Below are 16,739 nucleotides of genomic sequence, written 5' to 3'. Positions count from 1 at the left end.
TACAAGGGATGTGAAGGACCTCTTCAAGGAGAACTACAAACCACTGCTCAATGAAATAAAAGAAGACACGAACAAATGGAAGAATATTCCATGCTCATGTATCAATATCATGAAAATGGCCATACTGCCCAAGGTAATTTATAGATTCAATGCCATCCCCATTAAGCTACAAATGATTTTCTTCACAGAATTGGAAAAAACTACTTTAAAGTTCATATGGAACCAAAAAAGAGCCCGTATTGCCAAGACAATATTAAGCCAAAAGAACAAAGCTGGAAGCATCACAATACCTGACTTCAAACTATACTACAAGGCTACAGTAACCAAAACAGCATGGTGCTGGTACCAAAACAGAGACATAGAACAGTGGAACAGAACAGAACCCTCAGAAATAATACCACACATCTACAACCATGTGATCTTTGACAAACCTGACAAAAACAAGAAATGGGGAAAGGATTCCCTATTTAATAAATGGTGCTGGGAAAACTGGCTAGCCATAAGTAGAAAGCTGATAATGGATCCCTTCCTTATGCCTTATACAAAAATTAATTCAAGATGGACTGGAGACTTAAATGTTAGACCTAAAACCATAAAAAGCCTAGAAGAAAACCTAGGTAATACCATTCAGGACATAGGCATGGGCAAGGACTTCATGTCTAAAACACCAAAAGCAATGGCAACAAAAGCCACAATTGACAAATGGGATCTAATTAAAGAGCTTCTGCACAGCAAAAAAAAAAAAAAAAAAAAAAAAAAAAAAAAAAAAAAAAAAAAAAAAAAAAAAAAACTACCATCAGAGTGAACAGGCAACCTACAGAATAGGAGAAAAATTTTGCAATCTACTCATCTGACAAAGGGATAATATCCAGAACCTACAAAGAATTCAAACAAATTTACAAGAAAAAAACAAACAAACCCATAAAAAAGTGGGCAAAGGATATGAGCAGACACTTCTCAAAAGAAGACATTTATGCAGCCAACAGACACATGACAAAAGGCTCATCATCCCTAGCCATCAGAGAAAAGGAAATCAAAATCACAAAGAGATACCATCTCACACCAGTTAGAATGACAATCATTAAAAAGTCAGGAAACAACAGGTGCTGGAGAGGATGTGGAGAAATAGGAACACTTTTACACTGTCGGTGGGACTGTAAACTAGTTCAACCATTGGGGAAGACAGTGTGGTGATTCCTCAAGGATCTAGAACTAGAAATACCATTTGACCCAGCCATCCCATTACTGGGTATATACACAAAGGATTATAAATCATGCTGCTATAAAGACACATGCACACGTATGTTTATTGCAGCACTATTCACAATGGCAAGACTTGGAACCAACACAAATGTCCATCAATGACAGACTGGATTAAGAAAATGTGGCACATATACACTATGGAATACTATGTAGCCATAAAAAAGAATGAGTTCATTCCTTTGTAGAGACATGGATGCAGTTGGAAACCATCATTCTCAGCAAACTATCACAAGAACAGAAAACCAAACACTGCATGTTCTCACCCATAGATGGGAATTGAACAATGAGAACACTTGGACACAGGAAGGGGAACATCACACACCAGGGCCTGTCGTGGGGTGGGGAGAGGGGGGAGGGATAGCATTAGGAGACATACCTAATGTAAATGATGAGTTAATGGGTGCAGCACACCAACATGGCACATGTACACATATGTAAACATAATAGAGTGAAATAATACCTATTAAAAATAACTTTTCTGGTAATAGAGAAGTTTAATTTTTAGATTAAAAAAGTAAAATTTTACAAAATTATATGCAGACCAATTTAATCAGAAGCTACTTTGTTACAACTGTGAGAAATGACACAAAGATTCAACTTTTACGTCAGCTGGGAGAGAAAATGATTACTAAGGGCTAGAAAATTGTTTTCACTAATCAATGTTGATTTTTATTGTTATTTTGTCTCAAATTATGTTAATAACAAAGTAATGGCCTTGATCCAAAACAATTTTTAAAAACTTATATAGTATAAAATTAAAATGTTTCTAGAAATAAAAAAAGAGATATATAAATAAATAAGAAAAGAAAAAAAGTGGATTACTCACAATAGCTAAGGTATGAAATCAACCTAAGTGTCCATCAACAGGTGAATGAATTTTAAAAAGTGATATATTTACACAAGGGAATGCTATTCATTTCTTAAAAAGAAAGAAGTCTTGGAGGTGGGCTCAGCAGTCTGTGCCTTAGCAAGCCTTGCAGATATTCTGATGCAACCAAAGTTTGAGGGACACTGCAAAGGATAGTGTCCATATGATTGCTGGGTCACCCCACCTATCCTGAAAGTGAGGAACATCCCGAGTGAGACCAGTTAGCATATTGTAGCTCTTTCTCCAGCCACAACCAGAAAGTCTTTGCTTCCCCTTTGCCTTCCACCACGATGGTAAGTTTCCTGAAGCCTCTGTAGCTGTGCAAAACTAGAAAAAGATGCACACCCAAAAGCCTCATTTGAAACTTCCAGACAGAAACCAAGCATTTGGAAAGTCTCTTTGGACAGTTTTAAACACAATTGCAGAAAAGAAAGCAACCTTACTCAGTGAGATGATGATGAGAATGAAGACTTTTATGATGATCTACTTCCACTTAATAGTGACTTTACAATCCTTAACACTGCACTCAGCTACCAAGCCAATGAATAAGATTGTGCATCACAGTTGAAATCTGTTCTCCACTCCTTTTGTAGTTGTTCTGAATTGGGTACCAGAAGTCAATTGTCTCATTATTAACATAGCTTCTAAACTGATTCATTTTTGTGACACATAATGACTGTTAGTTGAGTTCTAGTTGTATGTTAAAAAATGCTGATAAAAAATATTTCTACAGAGACGACAGTCAATTAAAATTAACTGTGAGTTATGCTAGGAGCTATACTTAATTCACTTAGACTTTATTTGGTCATTTTAAAAATATATTTCAAAGAAGAAAAATTTTTTTAAAAAGTCTTTTTATTTTCAACAACATTGATGAACCTGGAAGACATTAGGTTAAGTGAAATAAGCCAGCACACACACAAAATAATAAAAAATTATCTCATTTCTATGTAGAGTATTAAAAAATTCAAACTCACTCCAGGTGTGAAGTGGCGGCCTTGTGTGTGATCTTTCTGCCCTCCCCAAGTTTGTATTTTCGACATTAAAGTCTACTTCTTAACTAAACGTTTTAAATTGGAAAATAAAAAAAACTCAAACTCATAAAAGCAAAGAGTAGAATGATGATTGCCTGAAGCTGGAGGTGGAGGAGATGTTGGTCAAAAGTTATGAGTCTTTCCTACATCTCTTACCTTAACAAATAAGTTATTCTTCTCTTTTTTAAATCACCAGGGAATTGAATTATTTCCTGAAGAATTACAATTGAAAGAATAACATATTTATTAAAGCAATGAAGGTTGTATACTGAAATTTCAGAGGCTTTGCAAAATAATATATATTCTGCTCAAATCACCATTTCCTTTATTTTTTTCTGATTAAGAAGACTTTTTCATGGTCTTTCAGGGATTATATTTTCGTTCACCTTCTATCTGCATTCTCTTTCTTCAGCCAATTGATTAAAAAAGAGATGCAGAGAAGACACATTTTCTTCTCATCCACACATCACTTTCACTTGCTATTAGTCAAGGTGATTTGAGCTGAGAATAGCAGTTTTCTATCATGAAAGCAACTTCTCAGAAATAAACAACACTCGGAAACAAAACTATAAATCTTTCAACAAAAGCTAACGTATTTTAAGCAAAATAAGCATATGCAGCAATAATAAAATGCTTGTGGTAGAATGGATTTATTTTATTGCTATTGAGTTCAGATAAGATTTTACCAAAAGCTAGCAAATATAGAGCAGAAAAAAGAATATTTCTGAAACAAGAATATTGTAAATGAAGGTAATTTGTCAATAGAAATAAGAATATGACCTCATGTTAATAGTCTCATCTACAGTTGTACAACACCAAATGCTATTTTTTATTATAAACTGTATTTCATATAAGTATTCAATTTATATCATCCTCTTTCACTATTTCAATGCCTTCTCCACTTTGTATCAGTAGAAAACAGGTCAGCTGCTTCCAAGAAAGCAGGCAATGCTCTTCTTACTTTGATGATGACGAAGAGCACTTGTTTCAGTGATAAACCTGGTTGATTTTTTATATTTAGTAGACAATGGTTTCACCTTGTTGGCCAGGTTGGTCTCAAACTCCTGACCTCAGGTGATCCATCCTCTTCAGCCTCCCAAAGGACTGAGATGACAGGCGTGAGCCACCACACTTGGCCCAGATTTATTCTTTTAGTCTGAAGTTGTCTTGGCTATTTGAACTCTTTAATTCTTTTGTATATATATTTAGAATAGTTTTTCTAATTCTATAAAAAAGCGTCATGGATAGTCTTGATAAAAACAGCACTTAATCTGTAGGTTGCTTTAGGTAGAATGACCATTTTAACTATATTATTTGAATCCATGAGCATCCAGTATTTTTCTATTTATTTGCATTCTCTCTTATTACTTCAGCATTGCAGTTCTTTGTAGAGATATTTTACCCCCTTGACTTAATGTATTTCTAGGTAATTTTTTTGTGTGTGGCTATTGTAAATAGAGCTCTTTTAAAATTTTGTTCTCAGTTTATTATTGGCGTACAGAAATTCTATGTATTTGTGTTGATTTTGTATTCTGAGATTTTTTTGAAGTCTTTAGGCTTAGGAGTCTTTTGGTGAAATCCTTAAAGTATTCTAGGTAGAGAAATATATCATCAATAAAGATAATTTGACTTCCTTTGCTATTTGGATTCCTTTTATTTTTCTGGCTAGGACTCCATTACTATGTTCAGTAGGACTGTTTAGGATGGATATTCTCATCTTATTTTTATTCTTATAGAGAATGCATCTACTTTTTGCATTTTTAGTATGTTTGTTAAGGATTTGTCATAGATGACTCTCATTCTTTTGAGGTATGTCTCATCAATCTCTAGTGTGTTGAGAATATTTTTGAGTCAATATTGGATTTTCTTGAATGCTTTCTCTGCCGCTACTGTGTTAAATATTTTTTCTTTTAATTATCTTTACATGGTGAATCACACTTACTGACTTGCATATGATGAAACATCTTTGTATTGATGGAATAAAGCTCACATGATAGTAGCAAAATAACTTTGATTTGCTTTTGAATTCAGTTTGCTAGTATTTCATGGAGGATTATTGTTCCAATGTTCACCCAGAATATTGACCTGTAGTTTCCTTCGTTATGTTTTCACTAGATTTTAGTTTCACATAATTCACTGATTTCATGCAATTAGGTTGAAATGCCACCTTGATTTTTTGGAATACTCAGTAGGATTAGGACCAGCTTATCTTTGTATATGTAGTAAAATATGGCTGTGGTTTCATATGATCCAGGGCATTTTATGGTTAGTAGTTTTATTATTACTTATTCAATGTCATTACACATTTTACATTTTTGCTCTGTTAAAGACTTCTGTTATTTTCTGTCAATATTGGGAAGTTTTGTATATCCAGGAGTTTATCTATTTTCTCTAAATATTCTACTTTGCATGCATGTTCACAGAAGTCTCTGAAGATATTTTTAAATCTATGTATAATCAGATGTGATTTCTCATCTCTAACATTTAAATAAATGCCGAATAAGAGTTTAACAAAATTCGACATTTCTTCATAAATTTCTGAAAAAAGTAGGTATAGGACAAATGAACCTCAAGCCAATAATTGCCACATATAACACACACATACACACAAAAAGCACAGCTAATAACATACTAAACAGGGAAATCTTGTAAGCTTTTACTCTAAGAGCAGACAAAAATGCCCACTTTCTTCAGTCTTATTAAACATAGTACTAACTATGCAAGAAAGAAAAATTAGAAAATAAAAATCAAAGCACTGAGATTAGAAAAAATGTTAAATTATTCCGGTGTAATTTTTATTTCTATACATAATTTTAAGTAAATGAAAGCCTAAGACATTACTAAAAATTAGTAGGACTAATAAATGTATTAAACTTGCAGAACACAAAAGCAACATACAAGTGTCAGTAGAATTTCTATACACTGACAACTATCATTAAATGAAATTAAAGAAATTAAACACAATTGGAAAAATATTAATCATAAATTGGCATTACTAATATTGTTAAACATCTGTATTATACAAAATGATGTACGGCTATAATGCAACCTCTACCGAAATACCAGTGACATAATTAACAAATTTTTTTTTTTTTTTTTTTTTTTTTTTTTTTTTTTTTTTGAGACGGAGTCTCACGCTGTTGCCCAGGCTGGAGTGCAGTGGCGCGATCTCGGCTCACTGCAAGCTCCGCCTCCCGGGTTCCCGCCATTCTCCTGCCTCAGCCTCCTGAGTAGCTGGGACTACAGGCGCCCGCCACCGCGCCCGGCTAATTTTTTTTGTATTTTTAGTAGAGACGGGGTTTCACTGTGGTCTCGATCTCCTGACCTTGTGATCCGCCCGCCTCGGCCTCCCAAAGTGCTGGGATTACAGGCTTGAGCCACCGCGCCCGGCATAATTAACAAATTTTTAAAAATACATCTAAAATTTATAGGGTACCACAAAAGGCCCTGAATAGCCAAAGTAATCAAGCAATAGAAAAAGTGAAGGTATCTGACTTTGAGATATACTAAAAAGCTATAGTAAAAAAAAAAAAAAAAAAAAAAAAAAAAAAAAAAAAAAAAGTGTGGTACCTGAATTAAAACACACAAGCAAGTAGAGAAGAAAAAGGAAACCAGAAATATATTGATGTATTTACAGCCATCTGATTTGTAAATAATGGTGGCAATTTCTTAGGGAAAAGGCAGCATCTTCAATAAATGGTGTTGAGAAACTTTATATCCACATATACAAGAATATAATAAGACCCTCAACTGATACCATATATAAATAAATTCGATACTTAAATAAAATAAAAACACAAAATAAATTAGATACTTAAAATAAAAACACAAAATAAATTAGATACTTAAATATAAGATCTAAAACTCTGAAACTACCATAAACAACATAGATTGAAAGCCCTGTAACACTGGTTGGGCAGTGACTTTAAAAATTTGACTTCAAATCCCAAGGAGCAAATTGAAAACATAGATGAATCAGATTATTTTAAATTTAAAAACTGCTGCACGGAATATAATACAATCAACAGGATGAGGAAACCAAAAAATGGAAGAAAATGTTTGCAAATCATAAATGTGATAAGGGATTAATATCAAAACTATATAACAAAATCAAATGACTATACCACAAAAAACAAATAACTATTAAAAATGAGAAAAAGGCTTAAATATTTTTCAGAAAAAGACATACACACGGCCAACAGATATATTAAAAACATGCTCAACGTCAATTATTATCAGGGAAAGGCAAGCAAAAAAAAGAACTATGAGATACCAACTCACTTCTGTTAGAAGGAATCTAAGAAGAAAAAGTGTTGGTAGAATTCTGAAGAAAAGAAAATGCTTGCACACTATTTGTTTGAATGTAAGTGAGGACAGCCATTATGAAAAACAAAATAGTTTTCTTAAAAAACTTAAAAATCAAACTACCATATAACAATTGCACCACTGTATATCCAAAACAAATGGAATTAGAATGAAGAAACATTTGCACTTCTAGGTTGTTTGCAGCACTCTTCACATGTAAAATATATAAAATCAACAGTTCAACATCTAATGAGTAAATAAAGGCAATGTGGTAGATATACACAATGGAATAATATTCACCTTTAAACAACAAAAATTCTATTATTTTCAATCACATGGATTACCCTGGAGGACATTATATTAGTTGAAATAAGGGAAGCACAGAAAGATTAATGTCTCATGATTTCACTTACACATGGATTCTAAAAAAGTTAATCTCATCAATGTAAACTGGTGACCACCAAATGCCAAGGTATTTAGAAGAAATGGGGGGATTGAAAGATGCCTGTCAAATAATACATAATTATACTTGGATAAAAGAAATAATTTCAAGAGACTTATTGTACAGCATGATGACTATAGTTCATAATGTATTTGTATTTTTGAAAAATGTTTAAAATTTCATGTTGTCTAACCATAAAAATGTTAACAATATAAGATAAAGTATTAATTACCTAGTTCTAAGCATTTGACAATGTATATATATACTTCAAAATGTTGTTGAATGAAATACACATTTTATTTGTCAAGTTAAGAATAACAATGTTTCAAATACTGTCTGTCTCTTTGCTGTTTTCTCATTTGTCAGTCATAACCACAGGAACTTTGATGTTTAACAGTATGTTCTGAACCCAGCACAGTACATGGGAGAAGTCAAAGACTTTAGGACTTTTATTTTAAGCTTGGGGCACCTGAAGTTATTGGTGCTTATGGGAATAGTATGAAAGACACGAAAACGGCAGGCTTGCTTATGCTCACATGATTGGCCACTGTGTGATCACAGTAAACTGGTTTGCATGCAAACTAACAGGAAATGTTTTAATCCAAAAGCTGCCATTATCTCCAAACGTTTTCAGAGAAAATCATCTAGGAGATCACTACAGTTAGGTGACTAAGAATATAAACTGTAGACTAAACTTCAACCACTAAAACATTTCTTTAAAAAATGAGTGATAAATTTCTCCAAATTGTAGTATCAATATAGAAAATAAGTATTATTCCAAATTTACAGCAGTTATTTTATTGTTTTGCAGTCTTTAACATTCACACTTTAAATAGAGGATTTTGCATGGAAATGTAAGTTGTTCTGTAAGTACATCCTAAATAACTAAATTTAAAATTGCTCACTATTAATTCTCTTAAAAATTTAATTTTTATATGTATGTTCTAGCAAATTACATATTTGCCACACTTTGTATAAAAGCCTAACATTTTTCTTTTACAAAGAAACACCATGATGATTTAATCCTCTCTTCGGTAGACAATGTATGTCTTTTATGTTAATTAGCCAATCTTAAAGTTATATTTATAAGCAAACTTTCCAGTCAAAACCAATTTTTCAGTGCATTAAAAAATACCAATGTCCTCCTTAAAACCTACAACATACCGTGTGAAACCACATGGCAGGAAAACAACAGTGAGAAAACTGTAGTCGTAACACAGAAAAAGAAGGTCTGTGATGCATATATGGTTTGAATGCACATAAAAGGATAAAACTTAGATAATTAGGACATGAATGAAGCATTTCTCTTTAAATTCAGCAAGATTCAGCTTTGCAGCCTGGAAAAAATGTTCTCACATGAAGAATAAATGTTATTTCTTTGCAATTGGTATTTTCCATCTCTGACTTGAAGTTACAAACTAACTTTAGCAGGAATATTTATGACTAATTATGGAGCATCTGTTATACACTGAACACCATCATGTTTGTTTGCTACATTTATATATAAAAGCATCCACATGACTTATGAAGCTTCCCTAGTACTTACTGAAACAAATTGACTCAATAAATAAAATTTACTTATGTCACTTATAAAAAGTTAAGGGAATAATTAAAGAAAAGTAAGCTTATATAGGGTTCTAGAAGCTAATGGAATGTTTTAACTAAATAAAATGTAATAATACACAAATTGTGGAATTCCTTCTAAAAATAATTTTGTGTGCATGATTAAATTTTATAAAAATTATTCTTATAACTACAAATGAGCTCAGATAATAAATACTTCATAAACTATATTAAAAAAAAACAGGAAACAAAAAGATTATGGGTCTAGGCCAGGCATGGTGGCTCACACCTGTAATCCCAGCACTTTGGGAGGCTGAGATGGCTGGATCACCTGAGGTCAGGAGTTCGAGACAAACCTGGCCAACATGGTGAAACCCCATCTCTACGCAAAATGCAAAAATTAGCCAGGCGTGGTGGCACATGCCTGTAATCCAAGTTACTCGGGAGGCTGAGGCAGGAGAATCATTTGAGCCCAGGAGGCGGAGGTTGCAGTGAGCCAAGACCATGCTATCGCACTCGAGCCTGGGCAACAAGAAGGAAACTTGGTCTCAGAAAAAAAAAAAAAAAAAAAAAGATTATGGGTCTAGAATGAGTATCATGCAAGTAAAAACAGAAAATTTGCATGGAAAGATTCTAAATCATAAGCTGTAAGATAGTGTAATAAACTGAATACAAAGCAGAGTATACATTTGCTTTTAGCATTTTTGAGGATTTTTGTTTTCTAGTAAATTAGACATCTTGTTAAAATGCTTTGCTTTGTTTCAATATTGCCCTTTTCTTCTGAAAACAGTTACAAACTTATACTCAAACACCCTTGCTCCTTAAACCTAAGTTATATCTTTAGACTAATAGATGTGTATATTTAACTGTATGTAAGTCAAAACTAAAACTCCATTATGTGCTCTCAGGCAGAGGCCACATGTTCAAAAAATACATAATAAAGTTTTGAAAATTATTCAGGACTCAGAAATATATTGATTTTATTTATGTTTATATATAATTTTTATGATACCATAAAAACAACCATGTAGTCAATAACAATTTAACTGTACAATTTAGAGTAACTAAGACTGTAGAATTGAATTGTTTGTAATACAAAACAGAAAAGCCAGAGGTTATAGGTACCTTATCACAATGTGATTATTATACATTGTATGACTGTACCAAAATATACCATATATGACATAAATATATACACATATTATGTACACACAAAAACTAAGAAAAATAAATTTAAATATAAAAAAAATTAACCCACAGGAACCATATTCTTTCACTTATTTGCAGTTTAAAGCCACTGAAAAAGAAGAATACTAGAAATGTTAGTCTATTATGTTACCAAATAGTGTATTGTTACCATCTTTTAAATACACCCTTGAGTAAGGTGGAATAGGTTAAAATTAGTGGCATAATAACACTTTGCTGAATGTATAACAGTGTTTAACATGTCATCAATGTTCAATTAAAAAATTAACACACAATTTAAAACTTTAAAACTGTAGTTTTATCACATAAAACTACAATTAGTAAAATGACATACTAATTATTTTGATTTAAATTTTAACTATAAGTAATGGCCGGGTGCGGTGGCTCAAGCCTGTAATCCCATCACTTTGGGAGGCCGAGACGGGCGGATCACGAGGTCAGGAGATCGAGACCATCCTGGCTAACCCGGTGAAACCCCATCTCTACTAAAAAATACAAAAACTAGCCGGCGAGATGGCGGGTGCCTGTAGTCTCAGCTACTCGGGAGGCTGAGGCAGGAGAATGGCATAAACCCGGGAGGCGGAGCTTGCAGTGAGCTGAGATCCGGCCACTGCACTCCAGCCTGGGCCACAGAGCGAAACTCCATCTCAAAGAAAAAAAAACAAAAGAACTATAAGAACGATTTTCTCTCATAATAATGTATTAGAATATTACTTAGGGCTGGGTGCAGTGGCTAACACCTATAATCACAGCACTTTGGGAAGCCAAAGCAGGCAGATCACTTCAGGTCAAAAGTTCAAGACCACCCTGGTCAACATGGTGAAACCTTCCTTTACTAAAACACAAAAATTAGTTGGATGTGGTCATGGGTACCTGTAATCTCAGCTACTTGGGAGGCAGAGACAGGAGCATAGCTTGAACCTGGGAGGAGGAGCTTATAATGAGCCGAGATTATTCCACTGCACTCCAGCCTGGGCAACGGAACGAGATTCTCTCTCAAAAAAAAAAAAAAAAAAAAAAAAAAAGAATATTACTCTGAACGCCTACCTCATACATCACTCAATTCTATAAGTTAACCACAAATAGCTTTTCTACTTAGATTTTCATCATGCATCTTACATTTTAATGTCCTCAGTCATCCATAAGAAAGGTAATAAATAATGACCACCTAATAAAAGTCTCCCAAATCTTTGATGCAGAAAGAATTGATCACAGGCTTTTACATGTGAAAACAACAGAAACGATGAAATAGCATGAAGTAATTAAAGAGTTGAATTCCATCAGTATTCAGTTTCCAAATAAGCTGTTTTTGTTTTGTTTTTGTTTTTGTCTTTTGAGACAGAGTCTCGCTCTGTCACCCAGGCTGCAATGCAGTGGCAACATCTCAGCTCACTGCAACTTCTGGCTCCCAGGTTCAAGTGATTCTCATGCCTCAGCCTCCCAAGTAGCTGGGACTACAGGTGTGCACTACCATGCTTCGCTAATATTTGTATTTCTTTTTAGTAGACATGGGATTTCACCATGTTGGCCAGGCTGGTCTTCAACTCAGGTGATCTGCCCACCTCAGCATCCCAAAGTGTTGGCCTTACAGGTGTAAGCCACTGTGTCTGGCAAAAAAAAAAATCTATATTTTCAGGACAAAAGTATACTTTAAATGAAATTATAACTCTTCAAAGATCTACTTCTTTTAAAGTTACTTACAAATAATTTTTCTTTTTATCAACTTTAGTTTTGAATTTTTTCCTATACTCAGCAATCTGAGTAAGTGTAATGTCTGAAGTTTGAGAGACAGGTATTTCTACTGTGGATTCTCTTTACTTAATTTTGGATTAAATTTTTAAAATATTTACTGTATCTGCAAAAATATATTTTAGTATAAACTTTTGTGTTTTATAGTCTGTAGTTTTTTTAAAAACGTTTTTCCAAATTCATTAAATTTGCAGGGTTATTCTTCAATATAAATTCCCTGATGTTGAGCAAAGTTGGAACAACTACCTCAGGGTTTTCCTGTAGTACAAAATGTGTACAATAAAACCTGTGATACAAGTAAAGGTACCACAATCCTCTTTATATTTGTAATGTGTTTCCTCAAAATAAATATACTTCTGGAATTTAAGGGCTTATATTTTCTGAAAGATCTATTGACACCAATTGCACTTTTAACGCTTTTATTTAGTATGAACTCTCTGATATTGACTAAGATGTGAGAAGATATTAATGATATTTTTTTTCCAGACAGAGTTTCCCTCTGTTGCCCAGGCTAGTATAAATGCTTTCCTTTGCAAAAAGGTATGAGCATTGGTTAAATGTTTTGCCACACTGTTCACACTAGTTTTCTCCAATATGAGTTACCTTACCTACAATCAAGTGTGACAGCCATTTAAAGGCTTTGTCACATTCTTCACATTTCTAGGATTTCTCACCAGTATGATTTCTTTTATACTCAGAAAAGTTTCAGGTGTTGCCAAAAGCATTGTCACATCTTTCAGGTTTGTAGTTTCTCTCTAGTATTAATTAACCTGTGTCTGTTAAGAATTGAGGATCTGTTAGAGGCTTTCCCACATTCTTCACATGTGTATGCTTTCTGTCCAGTATGAGTTGTCTTATATGTGGTAAGCCTTAAGGACTGGTTAAAGGCTTTGCCACATTCCACACAATTGTAGGAATTCCCTCCAGTATGAATTACCTTATGTTTAGTAAGGATTGAGGAAGAGTTAAAAAATCTGCCACGTTCTTCACATTTGTAGGGTTTCCCTTCTGTATAAATTCCCTGATGTTCAGTAAGGGTTGAGAACTAATTGAAAGCTTTGCCACATTTTTCACATTTCTAGGGTTTTTCCTCCCGTATGAATTCTCTTATGAGTAGTAAGGTGTGAGGATTGGTTGAACTCTTTACCACATTCTTCACATTTGTAGAATTTCTTTCCAGTATGAATTTTCTTATGTTTATTGAAGACTGAGACCCAGCTAAAGGCTTTGCCACATTCTTCACATTTGTAGGGTTTCTCTCCAGCATGAATTCTCTTGTGTTCCCTAAGGCTTGAGGGCCAGCTGAAGGCTTTTCCACATTCTTCACATTTGTAGGGTTTCTCTCCAGTATGAATTACCTTATGTTTAGTAAGGGTTGAGAAGTTACCATAGGCTTTGCCACATTCTTCACATTTGTAGGGTTTCTCTCCAGTATGAATTCTCTTATGTTCTGTAAGGTTTGAGGACTGGTAGAAAGCTTTGCCACATTCTTCACATTTGTAGGGTTTCTCTCCAGTATGAATTGTCTTGTGTGCAGTAAGGGTTGAGGCCTTACTAAAGGCTTTGCCACATTCTTCACATTTGTAGGGTTTCTCTCCAGTATGAATTATCTTATGTTTAGTAAGGGCTGAGAAGTTAACATAGGCTGTGCCACATTCTTCACATTTGTAGGGTTTCTCTCCAGTATGAATTCTCTTATGTTCACTAAGTCTTCAGGACCAGATGAAGGCTTTGCCACATTCTTCACATTTGTAGGGTTTCTCTCCAGCATGAATTCTCTTATGTTCAATAAGGCTTGAGGGCCAGCTGAAGGCTTTTCCACATTCTTCACATTTGTAGGGTTTCTCTCAAGTATGAATTACCTTATGTTTAGTAAGGGTTGAGAAGTTACCATAGGCTTTGCCACATTCGTCACATTTGTAGGGTTTCTCTCTAGTATGAATTCTCTTATGTTCCTTAAGGATTGAGGACTGGTAGAAAGCTTTGCCACATTCTTCACATTTGTAGGGTTTCTCTCCAGTATGAATTCTCTTATGTTCACTAAGTTTTGAGGACCGGTTGAAAGCTTTGCCACATTCTTCACATTTGTAGGGTTTCTCTCCAGCATGAATTCTCTTATGTTCAATAAGGTTTGAGGGCCAGCTGAAGGCTTTTCCACATTCTTCACATTTGTAGGGTTTCTCTCCAGTATGAATTCTCTTATGTACCGTAAGGTTTGTGGACCGCTGGAAAGCTTTGCCACATTCTTCACATTTGTAGGGTTTCTCTCCAGCATGAATTCTCTTATGTTCAATAAGGCTTGAGGGACAGCTGAAGGCTTTTCCACATTCATCACATTTGTTGGGTTTCTCTCCAGTATGAATTACCTTATGTTTAGTAAGGGTTGAGAAGTTACCATAGGCTTTGCCACATTCTTCACATTTGTAGGGTTTCTCTCCAGTATGAATTCTCTTATGTACCGTAAGACTTGAGGACCGGTTGAAAGCTTTGCCACATTCTTCACATTTGTAGGGTTTCTCTCCAGTATGAATTCTCTTATGTTCACTAAGTCTTGAGGACCGGTTGAAAGCTTTTCCACATTCTTCACATTTGTGGGGTTTCTCTCCAGCATGACTTCTCTTATGTTCAATAAGGCTTGAGGACCATCTGAAGGCTTTTCCACATTCTTCACATTTGTAGGGTTTCTCTCCAGTATGAATTACCTTATGTTTAGTAAGGGATGAGAAGTTACCATAGGCTTTGCCACATTCTTCACATTTGTAGGGTTTCTCTCCAGTATGAATTCTCTTATGTTCCGTAAGACTTGAGGACCGGTTGAAAGCTTTGCCACATTCTTCACATTTGTAGGGTTTCTCTCCAGTATGAATTCTCTTATGTGTCACAAGATCTGAGGACCAGTTGAAAGCTTTGCCACATTCTTCACATTTGTAGGGTTTCTCTCCAGCATGAATTACCTTATGCTTGGTAAGGGTTGAGGCCTTACTAAAGGCTTTGCCACATTCTTCACATTTGTAAGGTTTCTCTCCAGTATGAATTCTCTTATAATAAGTAAGGGTTGAGGAGCAGTTAAAGGCTTTGCCATCTTCTTCACATTTGTAGGAATTTTCTCTGGTATAAATTCTTTTATGTTGACATAGGTGTGAACGCATGCAAAATGATCTGACATATTCCTTACATTTCAAAAGCTTCTTTCTAGTATGCCTTATCTTATGTCTTTTTGAATTTGAACATTTATGAAAGACGTTTACATATTTGCCATATTGAAATACTTTGCTCTGTGTAGTTGTCAAACTCTGGTTAAGCTTATTATAACCTTTTTTGTGCACCTTACACTCATCCACATTGGTACAACCAATTTTTAACTGTAAATTCTCAGGTCCACATTTTTCACATCTTCTCAATATCACTTTTCGGAGAGAATCTTCTATGCCCTGCTCTGGACAAAGGTGTTGAGCAAAATGAGAACATATAACTGAAAAGAAATAAAAATAACAAATTAGTCCACTTATTAGACTCAGATAAATACGGTTTCCAAATCTAACCTATAAAATTATTCAAACTACATAAGTAAGATTACATTGCAATATGACACAGGCCCTAATTCTTCACAGACATATAAATGTAACGAAAACATACAGACCAAAATACATATGTGGATAATTTATACATGAGTTAAGTGTGTACAGTGTCTGAATTAAACCCAATGCAAAGAACCACATAGAAAAAAAAGAAAAGTTTGTTACATTTACCCATTACAACTCTTTCTGCTCCTCAGTATTACCTAGTCCCTTCAGAAGTAAATTGTAACTTCTGGCTTTTTTTTAAAGGAAAGTAAAATATTGGCATGTACAATTTAATTTCTGTCTTCTACTGGCCTTTCCACACACTGCTTTCTGTCTCCCATGACATAAATTGCTGAAATAAATGATGGTATACTTTCATTTTGAGTCTGCTGAGACCAAAGGTAAATACACTGCAGCAGAGCACTGCAGTGCTGCAGAGAGAGAACAGGTGTACCAGGTAATTACTTTTCAGGAGAAACATAATCTCTTTAAACTAAAAGTAAGCACAAAATTTCAGACAACACAAATCTGAAGAACATGTTTGACAGACCCACACAATCTCTAGTCAAGACCATTGCTTTCTGACTATGCCAGGACAAAGCTACATTAATAAATTTTGTGACAGGTAACCTTTTTAAATGTCCAAATCTCAAAGATTACATACAATCTATACAAAATAGGGCAACATAATCCCACCAAAAATATTATTAAAATTTCAGAAAGAAACCACTAAAAATTTATATACT

General features: G+C 34.2%; 1 pseudogene; it reads right to left on the bottom strand.

Moving 5' to 3' along the window:
• Positions 1 to 12,744: 12,744 nt before the first annotated feature.
• The window catches only part of LOC135968528 (uncharacterized), a 45,681-nt pseudogene continuing 41,686 nt past the window's right edge, over positions 12,745 to 16,739 (bottom strand).

The sequence above is a fragment of the Macaca fascicularis genome, chromosome 19 (genome assembly GCF_037993035.2).
Source record: "Macaca fascicularis isolate 582-1 chromosome 19, T2T-MFA8v1.1".
Taxonomy (NCBI): domain Eukaryota; kingdom Metazoa; phylum Chordata; class Mammalia; order Primates; family Cercopithecidae; genus Macaca; species Macaca fascicularis.
Note: the sequence above shows the minus strand (reverse complement) of the source record. Positions and strands in the feature narration are given on the sequence as shown.